The sequence below is a fragment of the Natator depressus genome, chromosome 1, assembly GCF_965152275.1.
Source record: "Natator depressus isolate rNatDep1 chromosome 1, rNatDep2.hap1, whole genome shotgun sequence".
NCBI classification, from domain to species: domain Eukaryota; kingdom Metazoa; phylum Chordata; order Testudines; family Cheloniidae; genus Natator; species Natator depressus.
The window spans coordinates 76,970,106-76,990,891 of NC_134234.1; the positions used below are offsets into that span (position 1 = coordinate 76,970,106).

Here is a 20,786-nt window from a genome sequence, read left to right on the forward strand (position 1 = left end):
TTGTCAGGAAAAGGGGTGGAGGTTGTCACTAAATCAGTGTCGGTATTCAGGTCAGTGCTGAAACAAGTTAAAAATGAGTAACTTCGTATAAAAACACATAGCCCAGATTAAAGCCTGAATTAAAGCCAATTTTGGACCCTGCCAGTGTGCAAAGGGACTTTAGCATCAGCCTAGGAGGATCTCACTAGTGCCTGGGGATCGTTCAGTGGTGTAGAGCTACCATAACCACTCCTGTGACTTTCACTCTCTTTCCTATGATTGGCATAGGGAATGTAACTGTGTTTTCCCTGTGCTATGGTGTTCAAGCTGCCTGGACAGACCAGGCCCACTGGAAACTGGCATAATTTAGAACAGCCTTTAGGCTGCCCTAAGTTATTCCAGGAAACTGTCCTTGCACAGAAACAATCCAGGGAGCACAATAGTGACCTTTGCACTCCAAACCCATTCCAAATTTATGCTGTGTGCTCTCTGGATGAAGCAGAGGATCTGGGCCTATGAGAGGAACAAACACAAGTTACACAAAAGTTAACTTAATCAAGTTGTTTATAAAACATGAACAAATATGGTGTATTATGACATGACCTCAAGTCTACTGATTGGTGGGTTAACACAGAAGGCAGAGTACCCAGAATGATGAGACAAGCTCCAGTTCAGTAACTCAGCAGCTCCTGTTAGTAACAAACTGTTTCTCTCTCTTCCCAAGGCACACTTCAACTTCCTCTTAGGGTTACTTCCTGAGGCAGGTCCTGTCAGGGGCTATCTGTGGGTCAGACAGACACACACACACAGCACATTAATTGTGTTACAATAGCATGGTATAACTCAATGATGTATTGAGCAAAGTGAACTTCCATATACACATCAAAAGAAACAGGGCTATGTCCTCAATTGCTTTAAGCTGACCAAAAAAACCTACTATCTGGGACAACACATACTGACTTCCTGATGGGATTTTGATGCACAGGCCTGAAGAAAACCTTAACAGCCTGAAAGGGTGAGAAGGAGACGTGTGGTTATGCCATATTGTTCTATTCTATTCTATATAGGTTCTTATACCATGTTTGTCACCGTAGTGATGAGCTACTGAGCCCCTTCCAGTAGTGTGTTAAGCAATGTGACTAAATATTTGTACATGTTGTTTGGTCTCTTATTCTCTCCCCACAGGGAGAAGTGTGTGCAGTGGAGTGTATTGGTTGGGTAGAATTTCTCACAAGATCTTTCATAATGCTTCATTGAAGGAAAAAAGTTTGTCTGAAATGAAATCTTACTTTACGTCTGTCAAATATCTTCTTTACATAGCCTTGCTCAACTGGCTTGCTGGAGAAATTAGTGCCTGATCCTGCTCCCATAGAAGTCAGTGGCAAAACACCCTTTGACTTGAGTGGAAGCAGGGCTCTCTAAGGCAATATTGCAAAAGGATCCAAATGATCAGACTGACACTTGTGCATAGTCTCACTGCTTTCAGAGGAATTCTGCCTGAGTGTAAAAATCTACACTAGTAAATCACTGCACAAGTTGGGGCTGGCTCAAGGCCGATAAAATAAAATCCGACAACTTCTTCATGACCATTATAGCATGGAGCTCCAGAAAATTAGAACATACAAAAAACAGTATCTATAAACTTTAGCATTCAAATGTGGACTCATATATTGTTGCATTAGACAAACTGACTTGAAAACATCCATTTAGACTCAGAATCCAGCAATATTTCAGTTCATTGCTGGACACATCTGTTCAAGTTTTACTCAGTTCCTCCAATCTCTGCATTCACACTGACACCATGAATTTATCTATTAATACAGAATACTTGCAGGGAGACATTTTAATACATTGCCACAGGAAAAAAAGACTTCCCATGCCAGCATCCTAATTTTCTCAAGAGTTACTGTTACTGCAACCTTTAATTTAGAACAGCAAATTGGCTCAATGGTAAATTACAGTGCTACTCAAAAATGTCACCTTACACCCCTGGCTCTGTGATCATGTCAAATTTTGAAAGAAGAAATAGAGTTTGTTTCTCAGTTAGTGTGATGTCATGTTGAGCAAGAATTAACACATGAAGTGAAGAGATTTTCAGTGCCAGTGAGCTGGCGCAGAGCTTGTCAGTCACATCTCAATTTCAGGGGTATTGCTCTTGGCAATGCTTTTTTGACCTGTCTCTTCTCCACTTCTTGAAACAGCGAGGGCAAGGTGGTGTATTAAGTTGACACACTGCTGAATATGCCAGCTGGGATTGGATTCTTTTTACCTTAAATGTTTTAAAACTGCATCAGCTTCTTCCAGAAGGGCTGGTAATGTTTGTGACCCTTGAAGTTTTCTCAGCAGTTTTAAAATATTATAGTGATGCAGAAAGGAAAAGGCAATGAGGAGGGAATGTCTTCTGATTTAAATATGTTTGGGGTCCCTTCTGATCTGATATTACTTCAGTTCTGTTTAGCTACATGTGACTTTTCATGCTTCAGCTAAAGGCATGAAAGGGGTAGGATTACAGCTAGGCAAATTTATGTAAAAAATGCAAATAATTTCCTCAATGATTGACACAAAAATTGTCATGTTCCTGTACTAGCTATGGACTGGCTACAGAGCTTACTTATGTACACCAGATGTGTTTATTGTAAGATCCTTGAATGCTCTGCCAGACATAGCTGAGTTCGTTTAAATAAGGTCTTTTATATACTGTGCCACCTAGTGGTTGAACAGTATAATACAGGTTAGCGTTCCATTACATTGCCCCCTTTAAGTTCTACATTCCTACCATTTACAATATTTATCCTATCACACTGTCTTTGAGGTTCATTATGAATCTGTCTATTAAGTGTGTCTGAATTATACTGACCAGTTTATTTGAGCATGAGCTTTCGTGAGCTACAGCTCACTTCATCGGATGCATAGCATATCGTGGAAACTGCAGAAGACATTATATACACACAGAGACCATGAAACAAAACTTCCTCCCACCCCACTGTCCTGCTGCTAACAGCTTATCTAAAGTGATCATCAAGGAAGGCCATTTCCAGCACAAATCCAGGTTTTCTCACCCTTCCCCCCCCCCCACACAGACACACATACAAACTCACTCTCCTGCTGGTAATAGCCCATCCCTCTTTGAAACCTCTCTTTATAATGCGCATGATAATCAAGGTGGGTCATTTCCAGCACTAATCCAGGTTTTCTCACCACCCCCCCCACACACACACACACCCCCCTCCAAAAACCACACACACAAACTCACTCTCCTGCTGGCAATAGCTCATCTTACAATGTGCACAGCAATAATCCAAGTTTAACCAGAACGTCTTGGGGGGGGGGTTTGTAGGAAAAAAACAAGGGGAGATAGGCTACCTTGCATAATGACTTAGCCACTCCCAGTCTCTATTCAAGCCCAAATTAATAGTATCCAATTTGCAAATGAATTCCAATTCAGCAGTTTCTCACTGGAGTCTGGATTTGAAGTTTTTTTGCTTTAAGATAGCGACCCTCATGTCTGTGATTGCGTGACCAGAGAGATTGAAGTGTTCTCTTCAAGTGGCTTGTAGAAAGTGGTGTTGGAGAGCTGCCGAGCAGCCTCTTGTTCATATTCCGACCTATTCATGATGACAACAGCACCTCCTTTGTCAGCCTTTTTGATTATGATGTCAGAGTTGTTTCTGAGGCTGTGGATGGCATTGTGTTCTGCACGGCTGAGGTTATGGGGCAAGTGATGCTGCTTTTCCACAATTTCAGCCCGTGCACGTCGGCGGAAGCACTCTATGTAGAAGTCCAGTCTGCTGTTTCGACCTTCAGGAGGAGTCCACCTAGAATCCTTCTTTTTGTAATGTTGGTAGGCAGGCCTCTGTGGATCATTATGTTGTTCAGAGGTATCTTGGAAATATTCCTTGAGTCGGAGACGTCGAAAATAGGATTCTAGGTCACCACAGAACTGTATCATGTTCGAGGGGGTGGAGGGGCAGAAGGAGAGACCCCGAGATAGGACAGCTGCTTCTGCTGGGCTGAGAGTATAGTTGGATAGGTTAACAATATTGCTGGGTGGGTTGAGGGGACCATTGCTGTGGCCCCTTGTAGCCTGTAGTAGTTTAGAAAGTTTAGTGTCCTTTTTCTTTTGTAGAGAAGTAAAGTGTGCGTTGTAAATGGCTTGTCTAGTTTTAGTAAATATGAACAAGAGGCTCCTCGGCAGCTCTCCAACACCACTTTCTACAAGCCATTACCCTCTGATCCCACTGAGAGTTACCAAAAGCATCTACAGCATTTGCTCAAGAAACTTCCTGAAAAAGCGCAAGATCAAATCCGCACAGACACACCCCTGGAACCCCGACCTGGGATATTCTATCTACTACCCAAGATCCATAAACCTGGAAATCCTGGACGCCCCATCATCTCAGGCATTGGCACCCTGACAGCAGGATTGTCCGGCTATGTAGACTCACTCCTCAGGCCCTACGCTACCAGCACTCCCAGCTACCTTCGAGACACCACTGACTTCCTGAGGAAACTACAATCCATTGGTGATCTTCCTGATAACACCATCCTGGCCACTATGGATGTAGAAGCCCTCTACACCAACATTCCACACAAAGATGGACTACAAGCCATCAAGAACACTATCCCCGATAATGTCACGGCTAACCTGGTGGCTGAACTTTGTGACTTTGTCCTTACCCATAACTATTTTACATTTGGGGACAATGTATACCTTCAGATCAGCGGCACTGCTATGGGTACCCGCATGGCCCCACAGTATGCCAACATTTTTATGGCTGATTTAGAACAACGCTTCCTCAGCTCTCGTCCCCTAACGCCCCTACTTTACTTGCGCTATATTGATGACATCTTCATCATCTGGACCCATGGAAAAGAAGCCCTTGAGGAATTCCACCATGATTTCAACAATTTCCATCCCACCATCAACCTCAGCCTGGTCCAGTCCACACATGAGATCCACTTCCTGGACACTACAGTGCTAATAAACGATGGTCACATCAACACCACCCTATACCGGAAACCTACTGACCGCTATTCCTACCTACATGCCTCCAGCTTTCACCCTGACCACACCACACGATCCATCGTCTACAGCCAAGCTCTGCGATACAACCGCATTTGCTCCAACCCCTCAGACAGAGACAAACACCTACAAGATCTCTATCAAGCATTCTTACAACTACAATACCCACCTGCGGAAGTGAAGAAACAGATTGATAGAGCCAGAAGAGTTCCCAGAAGTCACCTACTACAGGACAGGCCTAACAAAGAAAATAACAGAACGCCACTAGCCGTCACCTTCAGCCCCCAACTAAAACCCCTCCAACGCATTATTAAGGATCTACAACCTATCCTGAAGGATGACCCAACACTCTCACAAATCTTGGGAGAAAGGCCAGTCCTTGCCTACAGACAGCCCCCCAACCTGAAGCGAATACTCACCAACAACCACATACCACACAACAGAACCACTAACCCAGGAACCTATCCTTGCAACAAAGCCCGTTGCCAACTGTGCCCACATATCTATTCAGGGAACACCATCACAGGGCCTAACAACATCAGCCACACTATCAGAGGCTCGTTCACCTGCACATCCACCAATGTAATATATGCCATCATGTGCCAGCAATGCCCCTCTGCCATGTACATTGGTCAAACTGGACAGTCTCTACGTAAAAGAATAAATGGACACAAATCAGATGTTAAGAATTATAACATTCATAAACCAGTCGGAGAACACTTCAATCTCTCTGGTCACGCAATCACAGACATGAGGGTCGCTATCTTAAAGCAAAAAAACTTCAAATCCAGACTCCAGCGAGAAACTGCTGAATTGGAATTCATTTGCAAATTGGATACTATTAATTTGGGCTTGAATAGAGACTGGGAGTGGCTAAGTCATTATGCAAGGTAGCCTATCTCCCCTTGTTTTTTTCCTACAAACCCCCCCCCCCCCAAGACGTTCTGGTTAAACTTGGATTATTGCTGTGCACATTGTAAGATGAGCTATTGCCAGCAGGAGAGTGAGTTTGTGTGTGTGGTTTTTGGAGGGGGGTGTGTGTGTGTGGGGGGGGTGGTGAGAAAACCTGGATTAGTGCTGGAAATGACCCACCTTGATTATCATGCGCATTATAAAGAGAGGTTTCAAAGAGGGATGGGCTATTACCAGCAGGAGAGTGAGTTTGTATGTGTGTCTGTGTGGGGGGGGGGGGAAGGGTGAGAAAACCTGGATTTGTGCTGGAAATGGCCTTCCTTGATGATCATTTTAGATAAGCTGTTAGCAGCAGGACAGTGGGGTGGGAGGAAGTTTTGTTTCATGGTCTCTGTGTGTATATAATGTCTTCTGCAGTTTCCACGATATGCTATGCATCTGATGAAGTGAGCTGTAGCTCACGAAAGCTCATGCTCAAATAAACTGGTTAGTCTCTAAGGTGCCACAAGTACTCCTTTTCTTTTTTCTTTTTACGAATACAGACTAACACGGCTGTTACTCTGAAACCTGAATTATACTGGTTTTCTAATTACATGACCCCAATGCATAACAACTTGGCCATCTGATTGTTCATTAGTTGCAATGACTGGCTTTGGTCAATTTGGAATCCTTGAGTCTTCTTGCTTGTGTTCTGCATCCTCCATGTGTGCAGTTTGCTCTGCTGAGTGTTCTTTTTGAGGAACAAACTGTAGATGTTGACCATTTCTGTTGAACTCTCCACTGTCGGCCTCGATCACACATGATCAGAGTGCTGAATTTTTTCTTTACAACAACTGGAGTTGTCCATTCTTTTTCTTCATCCAGTTTGACATGAACACAGTCACCAGCTTCTAGACCTGGCAGTTCTCTGAGTGACATCTGTTGTAGAAGTGTTCATAAGCTCTTTTAGCCTTTGTATCCAATTTGGCTACTTTCTTCATGTCTGGCCACTTTGGAGATACAGTACATTCTTTTCCAAAGTCAGAACAGTAGTTCTGAGATGTCTTTCCAGCATGAGTTATGCTGGACAGTATCCAATAGCTGGTATGGATGTTGATTTGTAACTAAGAAAAGCAAGGAATGGCTATTTCTGCTGTCGTATTTTTTTGGCTTTCTGTACAGCTCTCTCAGCCTCTCCATTTGCTCAAGGGTAATGTGAACTGCTAGTAATGTGTTAAAAATCATATTTCATTCAGAATGACTTAAATTCTGCTGTAGTGAATTGTGGTCCATTGTCCATCCCTAGTTGTTTTAGAATACCAAAATGACCTAAAGTGCACTTCAGTTCCTTGATAACACTGCAATATGTTATGGCTTTTAAGTACATTATTTCTATATACCTTGAAAAATAGTCCACAACAACCAGATTATGATTTGCATATATATGCATCTAGTCTCTCCGAAGCCTCACTGGTAAAGGTGTTTGTACATTGCATGGCTCCGTATTGTCTCTTAGGTTCATTTGTATAGGATCTTCTTTCAAAAGTCAAGAATCATCAAATCCTCTGTAGAGTTTTTCCACTTTTAACTCTTCAGGCAGGCTCTATGTCATCACAAGTGATGGATCCCAGAAACAATTACTCTTGAATGCATCCGATGAAGTGAGCTGTAGCTCACGAAAGCTTATGCTCAAATAAATTTGTAAGTCTCTAAGGTGCCACAAGTCCTCCTTTTCTTTTTTCTTGATTGTCTGTAATGAGTCAACTCCGTGACTGCTTTGGTTTGGCAAACAGCTGCAGAATGTCCATATTTCATGAATGTATTAAACCGTGTGCCTCTGGCTATCATCAGAAGATCTTTTAATGCTCTGCCAGGTATGGCCAGGGTTCATTTCAATAAGGTATTTTATATACCAGGTCCTTTAGTGGCTGAACTGTATAATACAGTTTAGCATTTCATTACAAAAATTGTCAAATTATCTGATTAATATTGTTCAATTTATAGAACCAGCTGACTAATGTGAAAAATTGGTCATTACATAATTTAAGATAGAAAAACACCAAAATCAATTAAACTGTTTAGGGCTAGACTGTGCCTAGTCTTGGTACCATAGGGGAAGTGAGGGGAAAGCACAAAGACTGTTCCTTCCAAGGACCAATTATCAGGGGTTGGCTGGGTATCCTCAGCCACAGGAGTCAACTTTCCTTGGCGCCGGTGGGTGCTTGTGCCCCCCTGCCCCTGGCCCCTCCCCGATTCTTCCCCCTCCTGCCCCTATTGGAGCCCTCTCCAAATCCCCACCCCGGCCCCATGTCTTCCCCGAACAGTTGTTTCGCAGTGCTAGCGCTGGGAGGGAGCGGGGACAAGCAGGACGTGGCGGCACGCTCAGGGGAGGAGGCAGAGCAGAGGTGAGCTGGGGTGGGGAGGCACGGAGGGGAGCTTCCCCGTGGGTGCTCCAGCCCCAGAGCACCCATGGAGTCGGCGCCTATGCCCTGGGCTAGCAGTATTGTCTAAAGGTGATACTCTGGGACTTAATTCCTACTGGTGAGGGTTGAAAGGAGCCACCTTGCCTAGGTGGCAATATCAAGGGAAGTGCCACCTAGCAACGAGAGAGGGGAGGGGAGGGGAACCGGGCCTTCCTTACTTTTCTGGGTTCTGACCCAGAGCCCTTCAAAACAAGGTACCCTGACACATGGTTCAGGCCCCAATACCCTCAAATGCATTCCTTGGGTCACTTCCTATCCTCATCCAGTCCCTCCAGTGATGTCTTCAGAGCTGGACATAGGGTCCCTCTTGCATCCCATCTGCTTCATCTCTGGCAGCTCCTCTTCTGGCAACAGCAAGTCATTCCTTTTGGTTCCTGCAGTTAGCTGACTTCCCACAGTGCAGCTAAGAGGCTCGATTCTGGCAGCTTGGAGTCCTGGCTACTTCCCGACAGGAGGCTGTTGCACACAACCACTCTCCTCCTCAGTCAGCCCAGAGTGAGCTGAGCTGCTCCCGTCTGAATACTCCCTCTACTGGGAGCATACCCAGAGGTGCGAGGGGGCATGGCCTTATGGGCAAAAAACTGCTCTTTAACCCTTGCTTCGCCAGTGCGGGGTTGATATACATTGTCTCACCAATGGACATGCAAGCACCCAGAAGGGAACAGGGAGACACAAGCTAACCCAAAGAGATAGTCACAGAGAGAGGAACATACAGCACTATCCAAAAGAGATGGCACATGGTGCATGTGCTCTTCATGAACCAGGGAGTTCTGAGAGGACTTGTGCCTCCCATTGTGTAAACTTTCTCTCATTGTCCCTTACTCAGGGTTGTGCCTCAATGGTGTAAATGAACCTTTAATACTATTCAAGTATTTCCGCTGGGAATTTTGACAGTATCAAGTAGGCAAAAGTAGAGCAATGGTCGCACGTATTTCTAAGCACAGAGAACCTTCTCTGTTATCTTTTCCATACAAATGGTGGAAGAAATTCTTTCTGAACCAGTGCATGCTTTGAAAGGTGAATCAGATTCCGGAGCTGAAAATCTTCAGAAAATCTTCTCTAAGATGATAGGAGACACAGGAAGGAAGCTGAATCATGAAAGTTAAATGTTGGCGCACTCATACGAAAGAAATAATTGAAGAGGAAAAATGGAAAACTTGAGACATTTTTAAAAATACAATAATCTGGACATCCTACAATGCCCAAAACATGAAAGGAAGTGTCCTTCATTCCACTAAAGGTATAATCATAGAATCATAGAATATCAGGGTTGGAAGGGACCACAGGAGGTCATCTAGTCCAACCCCCTGCTCAAAGCAGGACCAATCCCCAACAAAATCATCCCAGACAGGGCTTTGTCAAGCCTGACCTTAAAAACTTCTAAGGAAGGAGATTCTACCACCTCCCTAGGTAATACATTCCAGTGTTTCACCACCCTCTTAGTGAAAAAGTTTTTCCTAATACCCAACCTAAACCTCCCCCACTGCAACTTGAGACCATTACTCCTTGCTCTGTCATCTGCTACCACTGAGAACAGTCTAGATCCATCCTCTTTGGAACTCCCTTTCAGGTAGCTGAAAGCAGCTATCAAATCCCCCCTCATTCTCCTCTTCCGCAGACTAAACAATCCCAGTTCCCTCAGCCTCTCCTCATAAGTCATGTGTTCCAGTCCCCTAATCATTTTTGTTGCCCTCCGCTGGACGCTTTCCAGTTTTTCCACATCCTTCTTGTAGTGTGGGGCCCAAAACTGGACACAGTATTCCAGATGAGGCCTCACCAATGTTGAATAGAGGGGAACGATCACATCCCTCGATCTGCTGGCAATGCCCCTACTTATACATCCCAAAATGCCATTGGCCTTCTTGCAACAAGGGCACACTGTTGACTCATATCTAGCTTCTTCTCCACTGTAACCCCTAGGTCCTTTTCTGCAGAACTGCTGCCTAGCCATTTGGTCCCTAGTCTGTAGCGGTGCATGGGATTCTTCCGTCCTAAGTGCAGGACTCTGCACTTGTCCTTGTTGAACCTCAACAGATTTCTTTTGGCCCAATCCTCCAATTTGTCTAGGGCCCTCTCTATCCTATCCCTACCCTCCAGTGTATCTACCTCTCCTCCCAGTTTAGGGTCATCTGCAAACTTGCTGAGGGTGCAATCCACACCATCCTCCAGATCATTTATGAAGATATTGAACAAAACCGGCCCCAGGACCGACCCTTGGGGCACTCCACTTGATACCGGCTGCCAACTAGACATGGAGCCATTGATCACTACCCATTGAGCCCGACAATTTAGCCAACTTTCTATCCACCTTATAGTCCATTCATCCAGCCCATACTTCTTTAACTTGCTGGCAAGAATACTGTGGGAGACAGTGTCAAAAGCTTTGCTAAAGTCAAGGAACAAGACGTCCACAGCTTTCCCCTCATCCACAGAGCCAGTTATCTCGTCACAGAAGGCAATTAGATTAGTCAGGCATGACTTGCCCTTGGTGAATCCATGCTGACTGTTCCTGATCACTTTCCTCTCCTCTAAGTGCTTCAGAATTGATTCCTTGAGGACCTGCTCCATGATTTTTCCAGGGACTGAGGTGAGGCTGACTGGCCTGTAGTTCCTAGGATCCTCCTTCTTCCCTTTTTTAAAGATGGGCACTACATTAGCCTTTTTCCAGTCGTCTGGGACCTCCCCCGATCGCCATGAGTTTTCAAAGATAATGGCCAATGGCTCTGCAATCACATCCGCCAACTCCTTTAGCACTCTCGGATGCAGCGCATCCCGCCCCATGGACTTGTGCTCGTCCAGCTTTTCTAAATAGTCCTGAACCACTTCTTTCTCCACAGAGGGCTGGTCACCTCCTCCCCATGCTGTGCTGCCCAGTGCAGTAGTCTGGGAGCTGACCTTGTTCGTGAAGACAGAGGCAAAAAAAGCATTGAGTATATTAGCTTTTTCCACATCCTCTGTCACTAGGTTGCCTCCCTCATTCAGTAAGGGGCCCACACTTTCCTTGACTTTCTTCTTGTTGCTAACATACCTGAAGAAACCCTTCTTGTTACTCTTAACATCTCTTGCTAGTTGCAACTCCAGGTGCGATTTGGCCTTCCTGATTTCACTTCTGCATCCCAGAGCAATATTTTTATACTCCTCCCTGGTCATTTGTCCAATCTTCCACTTCTTGTAAGCTTCTTTTTTGTGTTTAAGATCAGCAAGGATTTCACTGTGAAGCCAAGCTGGTCGCCTGCCATATTTACTATTCTTTCTACACATCGGGATGGTTTGTCCCTGTAACCTCAATAAGGATTCTTTAAAATACAGCCAGGTCTCCTGGACTCCTTTCCCCCTCATGTTATTCTCCCAGGGGATCCTGCCCATCAGTTCCCTGAGGGAGTCAAAGTCTGCTTTTCTGAAGTCCAGGGTACGTATTCTCCTGCTCTCCTTTCTTCCTTGTGTCAGGATCCTGAACTCGACCATCTCATGGTCACTGCCTCCCAGGTTCCCATCCACTTTTGCTTCCCCTCTAATTCTTCCTGGTTTGTGAGCAGCAGGTCAAGAAGAGCTCTGCCCCTCGTTGGTTCCTCCAGCACTTGCACCAGGAAATTGTCTCCTACACTTTCCAACAACTTCCTGGATTGTCTGTGCACCGCTGTATTGCTCTCCCAGCAGATATCAGGGTGATTGAAGTCTCCCATGAGAACCAGGGCCTGCGGTCTAGTAACTTCCGTGAGTTGCCAGAAGAAACTCGTCCACCTCATCCCCCTGGTCCAGTGGTCCATAGAAGACTCCCACCATGACATCACCCTTGTTGCTCACATTTCTAAACTTAATCCAGAGAATCTCAGGTTTTTCTGCAGTTTCATACTTGAGCTCTGAGCAGTCATACTGCTCCCTTACATACAATGCAACTCCCCCACCTTTTCTGCCCTGCCTGTCCTTCCTGAACAGTTTATATCCATCCATGACAGTACTCCAGTCATGTGAGTTATCCCACCAAGTCTCTGTTATTCCAATAACATCATAATTCCTTGACTGTGCCAGGACTTGCAGTTCTCCCTGCTTGTTTCCCAGGCTTCTTGCATTTGTGTATAGGCACTTGAGATAACTCGCTGATCATCCCTCTTTCTCAGTATGAGGCAGGAGCCCTCCCCTCTCATGTGCTCCTGCTCGTGCTTCCTCCCGGTATCCCACGTCCCCACTTACCTCAGGGCTTTGGTCTCCTTCCCCCGGTGAACCAGTTTAAAGCCCTTCTTACTAGGTTAGCCAGCCTGCTTGCGAAGATGCTCTTCCCTTTCTTTGTTAGGTGGAGCCCGTCTCTGCCTAGCACTCCTCCTTCTTGGAACACCATCCCATGGTCAAAGATTCCAAAGCCTTCTCTCCGACACCACCTGTGTAGCCATTCATTGACTTCCATGATTCGATGGTCTCTACCCAGGCCTTTTCCTTCCATGGGGAGGATGGACGAGAAGACCACTTGCACCTCAAACTCCTTTATCCTTCTTCCCAGAGCCACATAATCTGCAGTGATCCGCTCAAGGTCATTCTTGGCAGTATCATTGGTGCCCACGTGGAGAAGCAGGAAGGGGTAGCGATCCGAGGGCTTGATGAGTCTCAGCAGTCTCTCTGTCACATCATGAATCCTAGCTCCTGGCAAGCAGCAGACTTCTCAGTTTTCCCGGTCGGGGCGGCAGATAGATGACTCAGTCCCCCTGAGGAGAGAGTCCCCGACCACCACCACCCAAAAACAACTGTCACACAAAATGGCCCCCTCAAGGATTGAACTCAAAACCCTGGGTTTAGCAGGCCAATGCTCAACCCACTAAGCTATCCCTCCCTCTGATGGTATGCTGGTGGGCTCCATTAGCAGCCCTGGAAGAACTCACTTCAATGCCAAAAATCCCTTTCAGGCCCTTCCCTCTGGGCACAGTTTTAATTCAAACATAAACAAAGCTATTCCCCCCTAGCAAAACAGGCTGCAAGAGTCCATGGGGCTTTCCCTTTGCATTTCCTTGTCTTACCCTCAGACAAGGGACACACCTCTTCCTTTAAAGCCCTGCTGAAACATGTGACTGGCAACCAGCCAAACCTTCACCTTTTCTGCCTGTCCCACACAGTCACAATGATTTGAATTTCAGAGGGAATTTTTCTGCTTTTTCTAGCAAAATTTTATTTATCCTTTTGCCTGATAAGCACACTTGCAGAATTGAATGAAAGCAGCTCACTGATATGTGAGAGAACTCTCTCTCTGTCTGTGGTGCTGTTGAATTCCACAGATTAGTGCCAAGCCCCAAGTCACGAGGTACAATACAGTATCTTTTGTTTTCTTTCTGAGAAACAGAAGAATTTTTTGGCAGTATGTCCAGTTTTTAGGGGTGAAAACATCTTTATGTTCCTAATGTTTCCAGGTCAATGCAATTCATGCTTTATAAACAAAACATGTTAGGTCTTATTTCTCTATTGCTTCTCTGCAAATGCCAGGTAAAATCCCAAGGGATTTCCTATAGTACATCTTTTCTGACATGGGGCAATTGACTGTTTTATTAGAAGGAAATCAAACCAGATGCAACTTTATTCCTCATTACCTTCCACTAGAGTTGAAATGGCTCGATCTTTGGAGTCCAGTATGCATGGTAACTTGGTGAAAATGCATTTTAGCCTTCAGAGAACAGACAGAATCCTGAGTTAAGTATTTTAGTATTTTTAAGGCTTGTAGAGAGGCACTGTACCATAATTCACTTCATTTAAAATTTGGGTCCAAACTTTCAAGCTATTCACTTATACTTGTAAATTGAACATTTTATTTGGGTGCTGGCTGGACTTTATATAGGGTGGAGGAACATTGTCTGGTCAAGTAAATTCCACGTACAGCAGAACCTCAAAGTTATGAACACCAGAGTTATGAACTGACTGATCAACCACACAGTTAATTTGAAACCGGAAGGATGCAATGAGGGAGCAGCACGGACACACACATACACAAAAAGCAAATACAGTATGGTACTGTGTTAAACTACCAAAAAAAAAAAAGGAAAAACAACGAGGAGTCCTTGTGGTAGCTTAGAGACTAAATTTGTTAGTCTCTAAGGTGCCACAAGGTCTCCTCATTGTTTTTGCTGACACAGACTAACACGGCTACCACTCTAAAAAAAATAGGAAAAGTTTAAAAAAAATTGACAAGGTAAGGAAACTATTTCTGTGCTTATTTCATTTAAATTAAGATGGCTAACAGCAGCATTATTCTTCTGCATTGTAAAAGCTGTATTAAGTCAATGTTCAGTTCTAAGCTTTTGAAAGAACAACCATAACCATTGGCACTGAAAAATTAGTGATTGCCCTGCACCCACTGGTAGCCAAGTTCCCCTCACTCCCTGTCCCACCTCCTCCTCCTCCCCTGAGCGCACCACGTCCTTGCTCCTCAGCCTACCTCCAAGCGATTCCAGCCCAGCTGCCACCAAACAGCTCCAGGAGGGGTGGGAGGAGCAGGAACTTGGCACGCTCAGGGGAGGAAGCGAGGAAGAGGCAGGGCTGGGTCGGGCATTTGGGGAAGGAGTTGGAATAGGGGCAGGGAGGGGGTGGAGTTCAGGCAGGAACTTTGGGGAAGGGCTTGGAATCGGGGTGGGGGCAGGGGTGGGGCCTCATGGAAGGGGTGCAGTGAGGGCGGGGGCAGCAGGGGGGTGGGTTGAGCACCCAGGGGAAAGAGGGGAAGTCGGTGCCTATGACCCTAACGTTTTGTTCAGAACTACGGACATTTCACAGTTATGAACAGCCTCCATTCCTGAGGTGTTTGTAACTCTGAGGTTCTACTATATTACTTTTCCCTTCCTTTTGATAGGTCTGCAGAAGTATTATCTGTTTTTCTTACCTTGTCTTCCCTGCTTTATTTTTAACTGAGGGCCTATATCAAGAGAGTGTACATGAAAAATCAAGTGATGTTTAACAAGTACCGGCTCATTTACCAGGCACTGGGCGATGACACTTTGGATGATGTGAAAAGAAAACACAACACACTTGAAATTAGATTAGAGGACAACGTTCTAATTTTTATTAAAATACAAATGGCAGTTACCTGGCAGGCAACGTTCCCTGCAGTAATAAGTTATCATAGAGCCTATGTGCCCTGGACCCCAAAGATATGCAATCCCCAAACTGCAACTCCAAGTCATCCCAATATTGGGGAGGAACAGGTTCTCTCATGGTGGACCTTTTACCTGTGCATGATAGAAAAGCCTCCCATAACACACCCTGGGGGACACATACCAGCTCCACTGAAGTCAATGAGAGTTTTGCCATTGACTTCAATAGGGCCAGAATTTCACCTGTTTTTCTCCTTCCATCCCACCCGCCCTGTTCCCAAAGCAGTGTAGGAGTTATGCAAAGGGAGGTTGTCATAAATATAAAGGGAAGGGTAAACCCCTTTAAAATCCCTCCTGGCCAGAGGAAATCTCCTCTCACCTGTAAAGGGTTAAGAAGCTAAAGGTAACCGAAAAGCCTAAGGTGTACCATATTAATTCTATAAAGCCCTTTTATTCCAGAGAATTAAAGGTTTGTCAGTTTACAGCCCAGGGAGGAGACGACGCTGAGTGGCCTGAAGGTGTCTACTACGAAGGGAAATGTGCTGGTGGTGTGGAAGAGGTGAACCTCTCCATGACCCTTGGGCGTATGCAGCGACAGCAGATCCAGGAGCTGTGCACTAGCTACGCGCCAACGTTCTCAGCCACCCCAGGACTGACTGAACGGGCATACCACTCCATTGACACAGGTAATGCTCGCCCAATTAGAGTCCAACCTTACCGAGTGTCTCCTCAAGCTAAAACTGCTATAGAACGGGAGATCCAGGATATGTTACAGATGGGTGTAATCCGCCCCTCTGAAAGTGCATGGGCATCTCCAGTGGTTCTAGTTCCCAAACCAGATGGGGAAATACGTTTTTGCGTGGACTACCGTAAGCTAAATGCTGTAACTCGCCCAGACAACTATCCAATGCCACGCACAGATGAACTATTAGAGAAACTGGGACGGGCCCAGTTCATCTCTACCTTGGACTTAACCAAGGGGTACTGGCAGGTACCGCTAGATGAGTCTGCCAAGGAAAGGTCAGCCTTCACCACACATCTCGGGCTGTATGAATTTAATGTACTCCCTTTCGGGCTGCGAAATGCACCCGCCACCTTCCAAAGACTTGTAGATGGTCTCCTAGCGGGATTAGGAGAATATGCAGTCGCCTACCTTGACGATGTGGCCATATTTTCGGATTCCTGGGCAGACCACCTGGAACATCTACAAAAAGTCCTTGAGCGCATAAGGGAGGCAGGACTAACTGTTAAGGCTAAGAAGTGTCAAATAGGCCTAAACAGAATGACTTACCTTGGACACCAGGTGGGTCAAGGAACTATCAGCCCCCTACAGGCCAAAGTGGATGCTATCCAAAAGTGGCCTGTCCCAAAGTCAAAGAAACAGGTTCAATCCTTTTTAGGCTTGGCCGGTTATTACAGACGATTTGTACCGCACTACAGCCAAATCGCTGCCCCACTGACAGACCTAACCAAAAAGAAACAGCCAAATGCTGTGCAGTGGACCGAAAAGTGTCAGAAGGCCTTTAACAAGCTTAAAGCGACACTCATGTCTGACCCTGTACTAAGGGCCCCAGACTTTGACAAACCGTTCCTAGTAACCACAGATGCATCCGAGCGTGGTGTGGGAGCAGTTTTAATGCAGAAAGGACCTGATCAAGAATTCCACCCTGTAGTGTTTCTCAGCAAAAAACTGTCTGAGAGGGAAAGCAACTGGTCAGTCACTGAAAAAGAATGTTACGCCATTGTCTACGCTCTGGAAAAGCTACGCCCATATGTTTGGGGACGGCGTTTCCATCTGCAAACCGACCATGCTGCACTGAAGTGGCTTCACACCGTCAAGGAAACTAACAAAAAACTTCTTCGGTGGAGTTTAGCTCTCCAAGATTTTGATTTCGACATCCAACACGTCTCAGGAGCTTCTAACAAAGTGGCTGATGCACTCTCACGTGAAAGTTTCCCAGAATCAACTGGTTAAAATCGTCCTTGAGATGTGGAAAATATTGTTAGTCTTTATGTACTTGGTAGTATATTTAGAGATGCATGTGTCTTATTAACTCTGTTTTTCCTAGAGCTCCAGGAAGAAATCCCAGCCAGTGTTTCACCCTAGCTGAGATTTGGGGGGCGTGTCATAAATATAAAGGGAAGGGTAAACCCCTTTAAAATCCCTCCTGGCCAGAGGAAATCTCCTCTCACCTGTAAAGGGTTAAGAAGCTAAAGGTAACCTCGCTGGCACCTGACCAAAATGACCAATGAGGAGACAAGATACTTTCAAAAGCTGGGAGGAGGGAGAGAAACAAAGGGTATGTGGGTCTGTCTATATTTTGTCTTTGCCGGGGATAGACCAGGAATGAAGCCTTAGAACTTTTAGTAAGTAATCTAGCTAGGTACGTGTTAGATTATGATTTCTTTAAATGGCTGAGAAAAGAATTGTGCTGAATAGAATAACTATTTCTGTCTGTGTATCTTTTTTGTAACTTAAGGTTTTTGCCTAGAGGGGTTCTCTATGTTTTGGATCTAATTTCCCTGTAAGGTATCTACCATCCTGACTTTCCGGGGGGGATTTTTTTTTTATTTCTATTTACTTCTATTTCTATTAAAAGTCTTTTTGTAAGAAAACTGAATGCTTTTTCATTGTTCTCAGATCCAAGGGTTTGGGTCTGTGGTCACCTATGCAAATTGGTGAGGCTTTTTATCCAACATTTCCCTGGAAAGGGGGGGTGCAAGTGTTGGGAGGATTGTTCATTGTTCTTAAGATCCAAGGGTCTGGGTCTGTAGTCACCTAGGCAAATTGGTGAGGCTTTTTACCAAACCTTGTCCAGGAAGTGGGGTGCAAGGTTTTGGGAAGTATTTTGGGGGGAAAGACGTGTCCAAACAGCTCTTCCCCAGTAACCAGTATTTGTTTGGTGGTGGTAGCGGCCAATCTAAGGACAAAAGGGTGGAATATTTTGTACCTTGGGGAAGTTTTGACCTAAGCTGGTAAAGATAAGCTTAGGAGGTTTTTCATGCAGGTCCCCACATCTGTACCCTAGACTTCAGAGTGGGGGAGGAACCTTGACAGAAGTCATGATGGCTACTTTCCAGTGCAAGGCACATGACAGTAATTGATCAAGTAAATACTTTAATAACAAATGTCCAGGCTTTGTAACCCAAAAAGTATTTAACTTGAAATAGGCAAATGTCCATGCCATTTTTCACTTACGGTTACAATCAGCCCATCTGCAACCATTGTGTCCAACCTCGTGCGATTTGCTTTTGCTAGCAACAGGCAACACAAGACAATAGAAGAAATGACCACTGAACTCACAGAGTACTGTAAATTCCTTGTGATATCGCAGTAAAAATTGAAATTAATGAACGCATGACAGACTAATGAGCACATGCAAGGCTAGTTTTAACTGAAAGGAGTAACAACTTCAGCCTAGCAAATGAGTTTCCAGTGTCCATCACACCTGGGTAATGGCAATGATTAGAACTTCTGAAAACTCCCAAAGTACTCAACCTTTATAGCTGAGGCAGATTAAGGTCTAACTATAAAATATTCTCCCTGCCTCCATAGCTAAAAGACATCCAGGAATTATGTCTGTCCGCATCTGAAGTTTTCTTACCTTGGGCTGTCAAAACTAAAAAACGCTACACAGACTGTCCCTTAATGTCTCTTCATTTCAAATTCATTCCACAGGAGCTACTTACTTTTGGAAAAACCTGCCAAAGTCACAGATGGGGGGTGGAGGGGAAAGAGAAGCTGGCACTTTTGTATTTAGAATACTATTTGGTCCTTGAAAACAACATTGGCTTTGGGATTTCTATGGGTTAATGGTAAATAGACTCAAGTTTAGAAACAAAATTCTTAATAGGTGAGTCCTTTAGTAATTAAAATGCTGGGTGGGGGGTTGCAACGAAAATAGCAGGTAAACGTGATTTCTGCATATTTGAAATGAGCACTCATCTGACTGTTTGCTTACAGAAATGTCATATACTTTTTTAACTGTTGTATAAATTAGATGGGCACTCTGCTAGATGGTTCAAAGCCCAGGCATGACCTTGGTATCTCTCTCGGTTGTTGTGGTGGGTTTTTGTTTGTTTGTTTTTTTGACCAAGGTATTCCCTCTGTCAGCATGAAAATCCTTGATGTAATATTGAATTCAGAAATGTATTTTGACAACCATCTTCATGTGACATTCAAAACTTCTTTTGCACCCTCCTAGGTATAGTACCACATTGACATCTTTGCTTGCTGTCTGCTGAGACCATGGAGAAGTTGATTCATGCCTTTGTCATCTCTAGGTTGGACTACAACATTTTACTGTTTATAAGCATAGCTAAAACGCCAGCTTCAGGATCTCCAATTTTATCAAAAGATCAGTTGCTCCAAATCTACCCCAACTCAATACTGTTTATCAACCCATTAATTAAGAGTTCCCATTTGCTTCCAGTAAATATCACATTTATTTTAAAGAAATGCTTTCAACTGCTAGAGCTGCTAACTATATCAGTCCTGCTTATGCACATGTTTATTTAATAGACCCAGTTTTCAAAGGGGCTTTCACCTGAGCATGCATAAGCAACTGCATATGAAAGTGCTAGAGCTTACACTTGCAAAACTCATTTTGACAAAAGAGGTTTGCATAAGAAAATGCAATCACCTCTCCTTGCAAGTGCTAGATCTATCACATGGTTGGGCAGATGATGGTACTTTGAAAATGCACGCACAGTTTTTTGACTGAGGAAAGTTATATACACATACATATATGCCCAGACAGGCTTTTCAGAATTTAGCCTCAAATCTAGCTCAATATTTTTAATGCATCAGTCACTGAGTGTGGCAATATAATGGCAATATTCTCAGTCTTATTTCCCTATGGGTGGTTTTGAACAGGATTGGTGGTTTGTACACCTTTCTCATTCCTTTTCTTCTTGCCTTCTTATAGGTTCATAGACTAAGGACATAAGGGATCACTGTGATAATCTAGTCTCATCTGCATAATAGGCCATAGATTTCACCCGTTGATTCCTGCATGTAGCCTAACAACTTGTGGTTGAAGGAGATCAAATCTTTAAGAAAGGCATCCAGTTTTGATATAAAGACACCAAGAGATGGAGAATTTACCACGTTCTAGTACTCTGTTCCAAAGGTTAAATACCGTCAGTGTTTAAAATGTGTATATTGCAGCTACCTCTTCTGCTGAAATCATCTGCAATTGTAGGTTAATCCAGGTAAAATGCAATGACCTGGGGAAATACTTAGTACATCCCTAGCTGCTCTGAATTCTGAAAATACAAAATTGGTAAATTTTCTGCAAGCAACAGATCAAATGAAATCATTTTGTTATTTATGCTTAACTTTATAAA

General features: G+C 44.4%; 1 long non-coding RNA gene across 1 annotated transcript in view; it reads right to left on the reverse strand.

The window, feature by feature from the left end:
• Nucleotides 1-663: 663 nt before the first annotated feature.
• The window catches only part of LOC141982253 (uncharacterized), a 196,342-nt gene continuing 176,219 nt past the window's right edge, over nt 664-20,786 (reverse strand). The window contains exon 3 of the long non-coding RNA XR_012637997.1: nt 664-760. This is a non-coding gene — a long non-coding RNA (uncharacterized LOC141982253). The remainder of the gene's footprint in view (nt 761-20,786) is intronic.